Consider the following 15,086-nt stretch of genomic DNA (forward strand, 5'->3'; position numbering starts at 1 on the left):
TTAAATTTAACGAGTTAACCTAGTTGATTCATATTTTTTTTAATTATTTTTTTTTTTCTAATTTTTTCTTTAAATATTGATTTGACTGAGAATTAAACTTTATAATTTGTTTTGTTTACTTTTCATTATATTATTGTAATCTCATTAGAAGATTTTACAGTACCCCTCATCACAAAGCATTATTATTGAAATAATGCTTTGATTTTTTTCTTATTTTTTCCTTTTCAATTATTTTTTTATTTTATTTTTTAATATTAATTTTTTTTATTTAGTTATCACACTTTCATGACACGATCATACAGTCAGACTCACATCCAAGGCTCTCAGGTCTGGTGTTGCAGCCAAATCTAAGGTTCTTAAGTTTGATGCTGTAGCCAGATCCACTTAAACTTGAGTCATGCAAGTTTAATATTATTATTAATATTAAAAATATTATTTTTTACTATAATGAATATTGCTATTATAGTAATTAATAAATTTTAAAAAAATATTATTAATATCGAAAAACAACCATAGATTTGATTTAAATGGTAAATTAAAAATTATAAAAACTTAAGTTAGATATATTTAATATTATAAATATTATTATTGTCATTATTGTTTTATATAATTATAAATAAATTTGAAAAAAATATTATTACAATTGAAAAAAAAACCATATATTTGATTGAAAGGGTAAAATTTAAAATTATTATTATTGTTGTTATTGTTATTGTCGTTGTCATCGTTGTTATTATTCTTATTCTAATTATGATTATTAGTGTTATTCTTAATATTGTTATTATTATTAAATTTGAAAAAAAATATTATTATTGTTGAAGAAAAACCATAAATTTGATTTGAAGGTATTCAAAACTATAAAAACTTAGATAAGACAAGTTTAATATTATTATTTTTATTTTTATTTTTATTAGAGGAACCAAACCCTAGAAACTTGGGTGTGCCTGGGGTGCTAGATCCAAGTTTATAATCATTAGTATTATTTTTATTATTCTTATTGTTATCATTATCATTAATAATGTTTTTAAAAAATATTATTACTATCAAAGAAAAACCATAAATTTGATTTCAATGGATAAAAAACGGTAAGAACTTATGTCAGACAAGTTTAATATTATTATTAATATTAACAATATTATTATTTGTATTATAAATATTACTAGTGGTATTATAATTAATATTATAAATATTATTCTTAAATAAGGTGTTGCAACTAAATCAAGGCTACTAGATTTAGTTTTGCATATAGACTTAATGTTATTGGATATTAGTGTTTTATATATATATATATATATATATATATAGTGTGAAAAGCTAAAGTGAAACAATAGAAAAAACTGACGAATTCTTTGTCATATCTTTAAAGGGTCCAAAAAAACAAAATCAACAACACTTAAAACCTAGCATTAAGGGGAGGGAAGAGCAGTTGGGACTTGATGCTAGCTAATATTCACTAATTTTAATGTATGTAGTCTAGAATTTGCCTGTTTTAGTGGTTTTATCACATGAACTTGGAATAACCTCCCAAAATGTCCATGAATTTGCATCAATTTGGCAAATAAGCTTCAATGAAAAAAGATTTGATCAAGATTTTACTTTTTTCTTCATAAAACTTAGTCATTTCAATCCAATTAGACTGATTAATTGTATTAATATTTTGGTTTCTGATCTCATTGAGTGAATAAGAAAGGGAAGAAAGTTGTACAGACAACACAACGCAGTACATTAATAATTAATTGTAATGCTTACATTTATTGGTTTCGTATTTTGCCCTCCGATTCCAATTTCTGATCCTCCCAACAAACACGCAAATTGATAACAGCAACAACGTTAAAATTGCTCTCAACATGTCGTTGTTCGTGAGGTTTAAGGTTCCACAGATTACCATGGGACTTGATCTTTCTAGCATTTTCTACCTGGTTTGCAATCAAGTGCCCCAGCAAAGCGAGTCATCCTTGTAGCAACTGCACCGGGTTTGGCTTTGATCATGAACTTCCTGTTCGGTTTCTTGGTTCTCGGCTTGCCAGATTGAACAAAGAAGGCTCCATTCATCATTAGATCGTTCTCTGATCTCCATGTCCATTTACTCCATTCCCCCTTCGTTGCATAGTCCCTCTTGGTCACCTGCATTTAATTTGCAGGTATCATCAGAACATGTATTTATCGTGTCATTTATGGGATTTAATTAATGTAATGCATGATCTTGTTAATTTTGTTCACCTGTTTTAGATGACTCTCAGGTGGTGCGATGAAGCGGTTACCCTGGCTGATAATGGTAGGATGTTTGCTGCCACCAATAGCATACAGGCGCCAATGAGTGTAGTCATTGTTAACAACATGGAAGAAACCCCATCTGCATCTTGGCATTCTCTGTACAAGCCCCTGGCCAAAATGGTTGAATGCAACTGTGACTTGCATAAGATGATCGCCTGAGTAGCTATCACTTGCTCCCAGCAAGATGGCCTGCAATTCTCAATATATATCAAATCGTCATCTCTCTGCAACAAATGCGAAGAAAAATTATATTAAAGTTTCAAATAAGAAATGATATTGTAGCCTACATCATTGTGGTGGGTGAAATGGCAATTGGAAATGGTAATTGCAGTGGATCCCATAATTGCATCTATGAGGCCATCGGTGCAGCGAGACATGGAAACGTGATCGATCCAGACATCGGTGGAGCCGAAGATGGAAATTCCATCTCCATCACTGTTTGTCCTGATTCCATAATGGTCCACGGAGTCCCTAATATTCCCACCGCTAGTAGCGATAATGTGATGAATGCGAATTCCATGAATGATTACGTTACGGATGAATTGTATTGTAATGCCAGCTCCGTAAGAGATGTGTACATGGTGCCCACGCCCATCAATCGTCTTATGGCTAGACATTATCAACTCTTTCGACAACTTAATGTTCATGTTCTTTGAAAATATGATCCACAATGGCTCCTTTTGGATCACAGCATGACGCAAAGTCCCTGGTTTTGGCTTCATAACATTGTTGTCCGAGCTATCTGTCACAACATATATCCTTCCGGCCATTCCTCCAGTAGTCCTACGCCCAAAACCAAGCGCACATTTTGCCAACTGCTTACGGTTTTTTGCCCAGTTCCTTTGGCACCTCCAGCACCTGTCAATTGGGTTGGTCACCTGGCATGGACCTGCGTGTTTTCTCCTCCCTTGCCTCAGGTTCCTTCTAGTGCCGTTAGCGAACTGTTCGAAATCGGCATCGTTATCGTTATCGTTATCGTCATCATCATCAAGGTCCAAATTAGTGATGTTTGTGCTCCCAGAAGCACCATAAAGGCTGCTGCTATTCTTTACAAGAGAGTATCTTCCCCCAATTAAATAAAAGCAAAAGGAAAAAAGATTGTTAAAATCCTTATAATATTTCATAAATGTGCCATGTAAATTAATTCTACATGCTGTAACAAAAAATATGGTCGAGCGTATACGTTAGCATAGCAAGTTCCTATATATCTTATCCGATCTAGCTTCCTAGTTCAAAGAGAGATTAAGACTTTATAAAATAAATAAATAAATGGTGATATATACGTTGTGTACTGATAATCAATAATGAAATGGAGAAAATGATGCTGGGAAATATTCACTTGTTAACTTCAACGTTGAAAGCATCGGTTGCCTCTTCCGGGTCGGGTACGTAGGCTTCCAATGTCATCTTCTTAGCTTCCTCCGCCCGTTTTCGCCACACATCGTCGAAAATGCTAATGTCTGCCAACAGGCTTGGAATCAACGTTGCAAGAGTAAAAACAAAGATCAGCATGGCCTTACCCACTGCCATCTTCTTTGTATGAATGCTAACAGGTTATGACCAAAAGTAGTCCTGGACGTCCTAGGTCCGTTATAGATCAAGGTCTACAGCTGAACCACTGGGCGCGGTGGGTTCGTAAATCTTCTTCTGGGTTCAGACCGATACAGACCAGAAAAAATTGAACCTGGCTAGGTGAATTTTTGAGCTATCTGCATTATTGCTTGTGTTTGGTTTATGAATTGAACACATAGGTTTGACGTCGTGGGCATGCTTAAAAACCATCCAATAACTTGGGAGATCTAAAATTAGAAGCGTAGAGAAAGGAATACCATCCTGTACTAATGGTTGACAGTACATGCACAGCAACAAAGATTGACTGACTGAGGATTAGCTAGATATATAGCTGTCGAATTTGCTGTAAATTAAGACCATAAGAACTAACAAGCTAGCTAAGAAAGATTTAATTAAGAATATATTAAGTACAATCAGCTTGCTATAGGTTATGAACTGCTAGATATATAGTCATCAATTTTTATTACCAAATCTAATTGTGAATTATAATATTGAACATCGATCATTGGGTACTTTCATGTTTAAAAAGGCAGCTCGTCTTTTGGGTGTCTTGATTTTACTGTACCTATTCCCCACGAAGTATTATTTATTATTGAAATAATGCTTTATTTGTTTTATTATTTTGCTATTTTATTAATCTTATTTTTGGTTTAATTTTATTTTTTAATATCAAGATTTTTTTTCTATTTAGTTATAATACTCTCATGATACAGATCTCAAGTTTAATGGGTTAACCTAGTTTGACGGGTTAACCCAGTTGATTCAGATTTTTTTTTATTTCAATTTCATCCTTTAATATTGATTTGATTGAGAATTAAACTTCATGAATTTTTTTTTGTTTACTTTTAATTATATTATCTTAATCTCATGACATGAGAATAATACTGAATAGATTAACCCGAGTTAACTCGGGTTATTTTCTATGTCTTTTATTTAATTTATTTTTTTAAAAAATTATCATTCAAACTTTGGTCGGTTGGGAATTGAGCTTCATAATCTATTTTGATCAGTTTTTTTTTAATGAAAATGTCTTGATCTTAAGATCAAGGTCACTAGTTTTGGCATTTTAACTCTAGTTAAATCAGATTGTTTTTTTTTATTATTATTTTCTTTTTAAGAGGTTAAATTGGTCTCATTACCTGGATCACAAGTCCTTTAACATTGAACTTGCTTTTTATGGGGTTGTTCCTATCTTATGACCTAGATTATGGGTTAACCTAATTGACTCATTTTTTCTCTCTTTTTTTAATTAACTTTTTTTTTTCTTTCCAATCTCATCAATTAATATTGTGTTTAATTGGGAATTAGACTTTATAATTTGTTTTGATTTGTTTTTTATTAGGTTATTATGTTCTCATGACTTGGTAATAGTGCTTAACGGTTAACTTGGTTTATTTTTTATGTCATTTTTTTAATTAAAAGTTTTACAATTTTCATCGTTCAACATTAGGCGACAGGGATGATTGAGAATTGAGCTTTATAATTTTTTTTACGGGGTTATCTCAGTCTCAAGACTAAATTCGCGGATTTGACAAATTAACCCAAGTTAAATCAAATCATTTTTTTATTTTTTTCTATAAAGTTATCTCAGTTTGATGATTCAGATCATGAGTTTGGTAGTTTGACTCAAGTTTTTTTTTTTATGTTTTTTTAATTGATTTATTCTTTTAATTTTATCCTTCAATATTGAGCTGATTAGGACACATTTCGTCAGTAAACCATTATGTAATGAATACAGTGAATAGTGCCATGGAGAAGTGAACGGTTACTGTGGTCTTTGGAATATATCATTGGACACATTCTATCGGTACACCCATATATAATGAACAACATGAACAATGCTAAGATGAAGGGAAACAATTCTTATAGTTTCTAAAATATACCAATAAACACATTTTGCTGGTAAACCCGTATGTAAGGAACATCTTAAACAGTGCTAGGGTGAAGATGCATAGTTCTCATGGTCTCTAGATTATACCGACAATATATTTTTTTTTTGTACCCATATGTAATGAACACTGTGAATAATGCTGGTGTGAAGGGGAACAATTCTCATGTTCTCTAGAATATATCAATGAATACATTCTATTAGTATACTTGTATGTAATGTATAATCTGTTGGTATTTCTATTGGTGTAAAACAATGTTTGATGCCAAATTGTATATGTATTCCCTATCTATCCATTCTACAAATACTTAATTTCACACTCGCACACACATCACAATAACACCCGTTCACATAACAATAATAAAATAAATATTTCGTTGTCATTCAATAATAAATTAACATCATTGTCATTAAATTGAAGTGAATTTTATCCATACATATTATATTATAGTTTCTAGCATTACATATTAGTGTTGTGAAAATTAATCAGAATTCTCTTCTTTTTCATTAATTGACTCGTCCTTATCTCCATCGTAATCTTGTACGTTGATTTCATCATTATCATCTTCATCGACATAGGTATGTCCACTAGAGCTCAAACTATCATTCAACTCTTCAACATTAACATCAATAAGAATATTCTCCACGATTTGAAATTTTGAATTTTCTTTTAAGTCATTAGACGGAGCAACTTGATATGGATCAACTAACTCACCAAATTGAAAGATATCATCTCTCACAGTTAATTCATCATTGTCATTCTGAACAATCTTGACACGACCCTTGGGTTTGGTTTTTACAACGGATAACCAATCAGCTCTTGAACAATCCTTTCTAAAGGAAGGATTGTATGTGTAATAAACTTGCTGACATTGCTTGATGAAAACAAAGACATCGTCACCGTTGCAAAGTTTAGCCTTTGAATTAATTTCAATCAAACCATGATGGGGATCTACTATAATTTCTCTTTCAGTGGTGTCACACCAACAACATTTGAATAAAAATAATTTATTCTACTTGCTATGATATTACAATTCAATGAACTCTTCCAACTTCCTATAGTAGTCAACTTCAAACTCATTAGTACTTGATCCCTTAACACAAACACCCACTGTTATATGTCTTCTTACTATGTCCATATTTTTCAATATGAAACACATGTCCATTGATAAAATACCCGTTGTAGCACTTTATCTTTCTTTCAAGAGCCAGACTTAATAAAGACAAAGTAACACTAGCATTTCTTCTTGATTGATAAAATTGGTATATAAAGTACAATTATGAACAATTAATGAGAAATGTGTAATGAAATTAAGTATCTCAAGAGATAAGAATAATTAAATAGTATGAGTTTTGCGATATAAAATATTGATGATGTTGCCTGCAAGGAATTCAACAATGTATCAGTTTATGATATTATAAGAGATAAATTATTCAAAAATAGCAACATGTTAAGTATTATATTTATTGAATAAAAGGTCTCAGTTCATTGTAGTTAAATAACATATAATTATGTGTTTGTCTGAATTCTATTTCTGACAATATCTTTCCTTTATAGCATTTTTTGGTACGGATTGTCAAGGATGAGGGAATATTGACAAGTTCTCACTCAAAGGTACTTCCCCATCATCATCATACCTTGGAATGCGGTTGATTCTTATTCTCAATTGAAACTTGAAATAGTATAAGATAAATGTTAAGATCTCTTCAATAATATAGACTTTGCAAATCGAAGCCTCAATATATGCCTTGTTTTTTACTTCTCTCTTAAGGTTGAACAAATACTTATATGGTATTAAATGAATGTTTTAAAATATACAAAGAAAGATAATAAAATTTTAAGTATGATGCATGTGTAAACCCTAACCTTTTGAATGGATACATCCATATATATTGGATTAGACCTTCAACTTTTACCTCAAATGGTAATTATATGGATAGATGCTCCATCAAATCAAAAAATGATAGAGGGAATATTATCTCAAGTTTTCATATTGTTTGAATGATATTAGTTTCAAGCCTCTTCATGTGTTGTGTCAGCAACTTGTTGAAGTGTATATCTCTAAAGAAATTACTAATCTTCATGAATGCATCTCATATCTCTTTTTGCAAAAAAAAAAAAAAAAAAAAAATCCTGGTAAGCTAATGAAATGAGTGTTTGCATAAACATGTGAAAGTCATGGCTCTTTATTCCATATAATCTGTAATTCTTTAAATTCATCAACCTTGATATATTTGAGGTATATCCATCAGGAAAATACAAACTTTTAAGCTATTGGTAGACAAGTAACTATTGCAATATTGTGGTTACATAAATTAATTACCCTATCTTAAACAAATAAGATAGCATATAGCAAGAAAGGGGTTGATCCCACGAAAAAGATGTAGTTCAGGTCTTTATGCTAGATGTTTTAATGTTGGGGGGGGGGGGTTTAAGGCTATTTAGGCTATGCTGTGGTAAAAAAAAAAAATCAAACTAAATTAAATAAACAGAAACCTGTTAAGAGAAAAACCTTCATCTCAAGTAAACGCCCACCTATAAAAATCAAAATTGATCATTGAAATGATACATCAATTTATATTCTAAATATCTTTATTTCCTTAACATTAATCAGTTTACTAATCCACAATGTAACTAACCCTAATCATTAAACAACCATAATGTCTGCACTAATAATTTAATTCAATGGCAACCTTAAGAACTAGATAGGTTGATAAATCTAGACAACATAACTGTCTATAATTTATGTTTGATTTAATTAAATGTTTTCCCTGAGATTAACAATATAGATCCACCGTAATTATTAAACCTAGTCGCTTCACAAGTTTAATATCATAACTCTAGTTTTGATAGCAAACCTAGTAATAGATTGATTTAGAATAATAACTTAGAGTCTGTTTTAAGAATCAAACTAAACAATCATAAAAAATAAACATAGGAAAACTTTCATACTCATCATATAAACTGAAAAGAAAAGATAGAATAGATCTCACAGTTTTTAAAATCTGAAGGTTTTTGTATCCTTTCAATCAAGAAAAATAATTTAGCCTTGCATGTCTATCAAAAAACTAAGGAAGAGAAAAAAAAAGATGAAAACATAATTTCAGGTATAAGAGAAAATGGTGAGAGTTTTCTTCTTCTTTCTGGTTGCCCTAATCTCTTTTTTCTCTTTTTTTATTTTATTTTATAGGAATTCCTAATCCCCACGTCCCTCCAATCTGTTTGTATCATTCAAAAAATAAAAATAGTTATTTCCAAAGTAGACAATCTACATTGAAGTAGTACAATAACTATTTTTCTAAAAAGAAAAAAAACTAGTATTGAACAAAATCTTCAAGGTTTGACATTAAACTTAAAAAAGTTAAATTTCCATATTAAGATCTTTTCCATACAAAGAAATAATTCCCATGTCAGTTTGGATGCTTTGGAAGTAAGTTGAACTTGTTTCTTCACAAAACCTGTTTGTTGATGGAATTCATAGGTTGTCTTGAAAAATCATATCTCTCTCATATGAGCTTTTTTTTCTGCTGCAATTTGGTAGTTTGATAGGTTGAGTTAGGAATCCAATAAAATTAAGTTTGCATCAAATGGACTTCTCTAACTCAAGATATTCTAGTCGGAACGGTCAAAGGCAAAACTGGCAGAATGCAAGACTTGTCTTTGAAGGCTGCGATTTCCATGCCCTTTGTTTTTTTTTTTTCTTTCCATATATGTATAGAAGGTATGGATATTAGCTTTCTAATGCCACTAGAACCACCTCATTTCAACCTATACATCTCAAGTTTTGCATAAAACATCGACTAGAAGTCAAATCTACCAATATTCTACACAGGTTGGAAGATGGTCTAAATTTTATCTCCAATTTACTCCTTTTCAAATATTACATCCAAAAGTGCTTTCAAAACATAAAACAAAGATTATCAAGGCATTTATATATAAAACATGAACAAAATACTAGGTAAATATGGGTAAAACTGTTGAATAATATGGTTGTATCAGTAACTATGCATTATTATCTAAGGTGATGTTGGCTTTGGTCTTTACGACTCATGACCCAACATAAACCAACTTCATATTTTTACGATGAAAAAAGAAAGCTATATTTATTTTAGCCTTGATGTTGTCATTTGTCTTCCCCTTCACGTCCATAATTGTATTGAAAATGTTTCCAAATACATCATTTTCTATATGCATGACATCAAGATTATGTCAGAGGAGATTAATCTTCCAATAAGAAAGCTCCTAGAAAATACTTCAGTTTACCCAATTATAGGTCAAACGAAAACACAATGTCACCATACTCTGATAACACGTTATACAATTCTTCACTTAAAAGAAGCAATGGTGTGACATCCTTTTTTAACTCTGCCAACAAAAAAGTCCTTTCTGAACTTATGATTTGTTGATAAAAACCGCTAGTGGCAATCATAGAAAGACGCTTTACTGATGTTTGTTAGCATGAATGCCTTATTATATATCATACAATATGGACATGCTAGTTTTTCATGCATGCTCCAACCATAAACCATTCTATAAGCTAGAAAATAATTGATAATCCACATCAAAGCCCTATTCATCATAACATTTTATTTCCTCAATACATTACAAGTCAAAGCTTCGGATGACCACAATTGCTTCAACTCATCAATCAATGATAGAAAACAAACATCTATATTTTGACCTGGACTATTAGGATCAGGTAAACCATAGATAAAAACATGAACTCCGGTTTCATACACATTCTTGATGGCAAGTTGTAAACCATGAGTATCACCAGCCAATAAGAATAAGGAGCAGCAAATGATCCGAATATATTTAATTTGTCTATACATAACACAAGATGCATGTTCCCTATCTTTTAAGGATGAACAATATTAAAGTGTTTCTAGGCTCCACCATCAAAAGGGTATACCATCACTCCATCAACCACATCATGTGATTGGTGTCATTTATGTGCTCAATAGTCTTTGGTGACATGAATAACCTTTATATTATAGATGTGATTGGGAAGTATATAAGTTTTCTATGTGTGACAAGAGTCCTTACCCTGCCAGTCATGGGTTTATAATGAAAATGTACATATGTTCTGCACTCGGTCAACTCTGTATTTTCAAGGTAATATAACATGTAGATGTTTAGACACATGTTAATTTTCTAGTATCTTAAACCGAGAGGTTTCATCATATACTTAGCAGCATAGAACTTCTCTTTCAGCCTATTCCTTTTAGGTAAAATGTTTCTGGTCTATTAGATAATTTTATCATAACCGGTCTCACTCAACCCATGATCTGACTTGATGTAGAAAACATATGTAATGACCAATTGTTTACTATGATTTGTGAAACCATCATATAGTAGTTTGTTAGAATCTTTTAAAAGATAAAAAAATCTGGTCGCGTTTGCATTAGGTTCTTTGTTTACGATTGGATATTGATCGATATGACCTTGATTCATTCTCATCGCATCCATAACCATATTCTTATAAAGATTACTATGATTATCTATAACTCAATACTCATTGCTAGAACTAGAAATTGACCTAACTATCATTTCTACCATGGTATCGTAAGGAACATATAGTTCTCCATATGTATACCAATACATGTATTTCTCTATGAACTTTTTTTGTAGAAGATGTATCGTTACAACATCTGGATCAAAAAACTTTTTATTTTTACACCTTCTACATGGACATTTAATACCCCCTCCACTAATATTTATTGAATTAGATAGTGCATAATTATAAAATTATGAACCTCATTACAATAATCCATCCTCCACAACCTTTGGGGTGTATCTCTATACATCCATGAATGATCATTCATTACTTATATCAAACCTACATGGACATCTAATACCCCCTCCACTAATATTTCTTGAATTAGATAGTGCATAATTAATAAAACTATGAACTTCATTTTAATAATTCATCCTCCGCAACCCTTAGGGTGAATCTCTATACATTCATGAATGAGCATCCATTACTTATATCAAACTTATATTAAATAATGATAACAACACGTATTAATTAACTACATTTAACTAAATAATTTGTAAAAATATTGGTTTAGCTCAAACTTATTCAATCTATCTGAATTATACTCTTAATTCATTATCGACTATCTACATATTTACCGAAAATTTCAACTTGGCAACAAAATTGAGAAAATATAATATGGGGCTGTTAAATAAGCCATTATTTATTTCATCACAAAACACCTAAGTCAAAAATTCAACATAAGTTGCATCAATTTATAAACAAATACAATTTTACAAAATCTAAAACAAACCCTAACATGCAAAAATCATAAATCCATACAACAAATTTGTATGAGAAAAAAACTATAAAACAACACCCAAACAAAATATATAAACTACAAAAAATATGCAAAAAAATCAACATTTTAAAATTGATTTCAAATAATAATAATAAAAAAGGATAGATTTACTTACTTAAAGTGGAGAATCCTCAATAAAACATGAATGTTGACAAATTATGTGTTGTGGTGGCTGGATTTGTTGTTAAAGGTTGAATTGTGTTGAGATTAAGAGGGGAAGGGGTGGCTGTTTGTTGCGGAAAAAATGCATAAGGAAGGAGAGATGGGATTGGGGGCAGATCATAAATTAAATACCGATGCAATTATTCCATGAATAACTCCGTCGGTCATTCTATGAGTAAAAATATCATGTCTTTATATGATTTGTTTTTCTTAATCCCACTATAATATTTTTTGTCATTTCCTTAGTAAATACCGAGAGAAATTTTTTTATTGGTGTTTATCAATTCAGTGATGAAAAATTCTATCAATAAAAGTTATCATGACATATCTAAGAAAAATTTTTTATTGGTGTTTTCAATGATATTTATTAATTTTTCAGGTTGATTGTAGATGAACTAGAATTAGAGTCGTCAACTAGCAAGGAGACAAGAACGAAAAAAGGCAAACAGCATAATCTTAACGTACGTAGACTTTACATAGGGTATTAAGGAGGTGTTCTAGCCAAAGCTTACATAAGTAACATCTTGCTCTTATTCTACTATTTTCTATATTCTTGGACAAATGAATTTTAAGCATGATTAATATGGATGTGAAGCTATATTAATTTGGGTCCTGGTGTTTAGGCTATAAAATTTAAGAAATTACTTATAAAAAAACCCTACTTGATTTCAGAAAGGTTCAGCTAAATATATAAATATGCAGAAAAATTTCAACATAAATGTGCACTGGATATAGTAATATAAAAAGAATTAAAAGTCAGATAAAAAAAATCTAAACAAAGACTTTAGGACTTCAAATTTTTGGTATTAAGCAAAAGCTACGAATGTAAGAATCCATCTTGTCAATAATTAAAGCCAAGGTATAACGTGTGGAATTCTCCAGCACATATATTCACCTATTATGTGCAAGACAGGCATGGATGGCGAAAAAATGGGCCTCAAGAATTGCATTTTCTGGTAACAAAGACAAGTTGAAGAAAGAGACAACAGGTCTTTTTGGGCAAAATTTCACATTTTTTAAAGTGAATTCCCCACAACACTTATTCTCACACTTTTGACCATACTTAGCCAAATTCTTCCTTGCCACTGTCATAAACACAGTACTTCTATAACTTCCCTTGCAATTTGCTTCTTTATTCCTCCTCCCCCTAAGACTAAATTTAGCTAGGCACATACCTTCTACTTTACATTTAGATTATGTGGCCACAATCAAAGAATGGAGGTGTGCATGGTCAAAATGGGGTAAACAAAAACAAATAATTCTGTTCTTTTAGATTAAGTTTTTGAAAATTAAAGCCTGTTGAACAAGATTTAGATTTATATATACAAGTGTCAGCCTAGCTACATCCCTTCCTAGCTTAAAGTCGTAACAAGAGGGAAGAAGGAATCTATCGACCTTTATGACAAAAAATACCATGTCCCTTCATTTACAAGAAAGATTCCCATAATACATGATGACTGCCACTTATTATGAAACTTGTTTAGAATACCGCGTTTTCTGACCAAAAAAAAAAAAGAGGAAATTTGTAATAATAGATTAAAAAAAATGATAAAAGATGAAATTAAAAAACAAATATAGAGGGTTAATCTAATAGAATCAAGCTCAAAAATTGAAAAAACAAAATCTAAAAAAAAAGGATTACAAATAAGAAAAATAAGCTCAAAAAAAGAAAGAACGAAGCAAAATCAGGCAAACCTTTTAAACGTGATCTAATCTTTAAAGTTTATAACTTGTAAAATCTTATATCTGAGTTCAATCAAGAAACTTAACTCTCGTGTAAAAATATTTATAAAAAACTTGCAAAAGAGAAAAAAAATAGCAACAAAAAAAATTGGGATAAAATTTGACAGAAAAAGACCGAGGATGATGAAATTAAAAAAATTAAAAATGACCCCAAACAAAAACAATTAAAAGAATAAAAACCAAAATTTGAAAGATTAAAAAATTATAAAGGAGAAAATTGAAAAAAAATAATAATTATGATTTGTTACATATATTTGTAGATTAAAAAATGATATGGGGTGAAATGAAAAGAAAGGACGTGAAGAACTTGTCAAATATAAATTTAATTCCTATAAAAAATGATTATTTATACATTTATAATTAAGAAGTTTATTATGAGCCAATTTAAAATATAAATTTAAGAAATTATCAAAGCAAAAAAACAATTTGCAATCAAAAGAATATGAATTAAATTTGATAAGAAAAAAAAATGATTCCAAAAAAAAAATAACAATAAAAAAAATAAAGACCAAATTTAATAAATTATTCAAGATAAAAAAAAATCATAACAAAAAGAAAAGAGATCAAATTTAAAGAACCAATAAAATAAATTAAAGGGTTGTTCGTAAATTTTCAAAAGGCAAGCATGAAAATCTAGGCTGGGGAGAGAAAAAAATGAGAGGAAAAGAAATGGTCACTTGTGCGAACGCTGCCCGAATAACCAAAAAAAAAAAGTCATTGAATGAGAGTTAAATTTAAAAAAACTTGAAAATACAAAAAAATCCCTAAGTAGTAAGTCTTAAATTTTTTTTAGTTTAAAATTAAATTAATAATTTTACTATATAAAATAAAATGAAATTATCAATCTAACCTCGAGCAATTTAAAAAAAATAATTTTGTCTTGCTTTAAAAACAATCATATCCCCAAAGATTAGTACATGACTTTTTATTTCCAGTAACAAATTTGTAATCACAAGTATTATAATTATAATGAATAATAATTTATTACTCGATACACAAGAACTTCCTCATGGGATTTGGTTTTTTAGTTAATTATTTCCACGTCTGATGATACTAAACCAAGACAACAGGCAAATCCAAGTATACATCTATTATAATTGTAAAGGTA

The 15,086-nt window shown here is 30.2% G+C and overlaps 1 pseudogene; it reads right to left on the bottom strand.

The window, feature by feature from the left end:
• Positions 1-1,861: 1,861 nt before the first annotated feature.
• On the bottom strand, positions 1,862-3,804 carry LOC118055104 (pectate lyase-like; annotated as a pseudogene).
• Positions 3,805-15,086: the final 11,282 nt, after the last annotated feature.

The sequence above is a fragment of the Populus alba genome, chromosome 4 (assembly GCF_005239225.2).
Source record: "Populus alba chromosome 4, ASM523922v2, whole genome shotgun sequence".
In the NCBI taxonomy this organism is placed as follows: Eukaryota; Viridiplantae; Streptophyta; class Magnoliopsida; order Malpighiales; family Salicaceae; genus Populus; species Populus alba.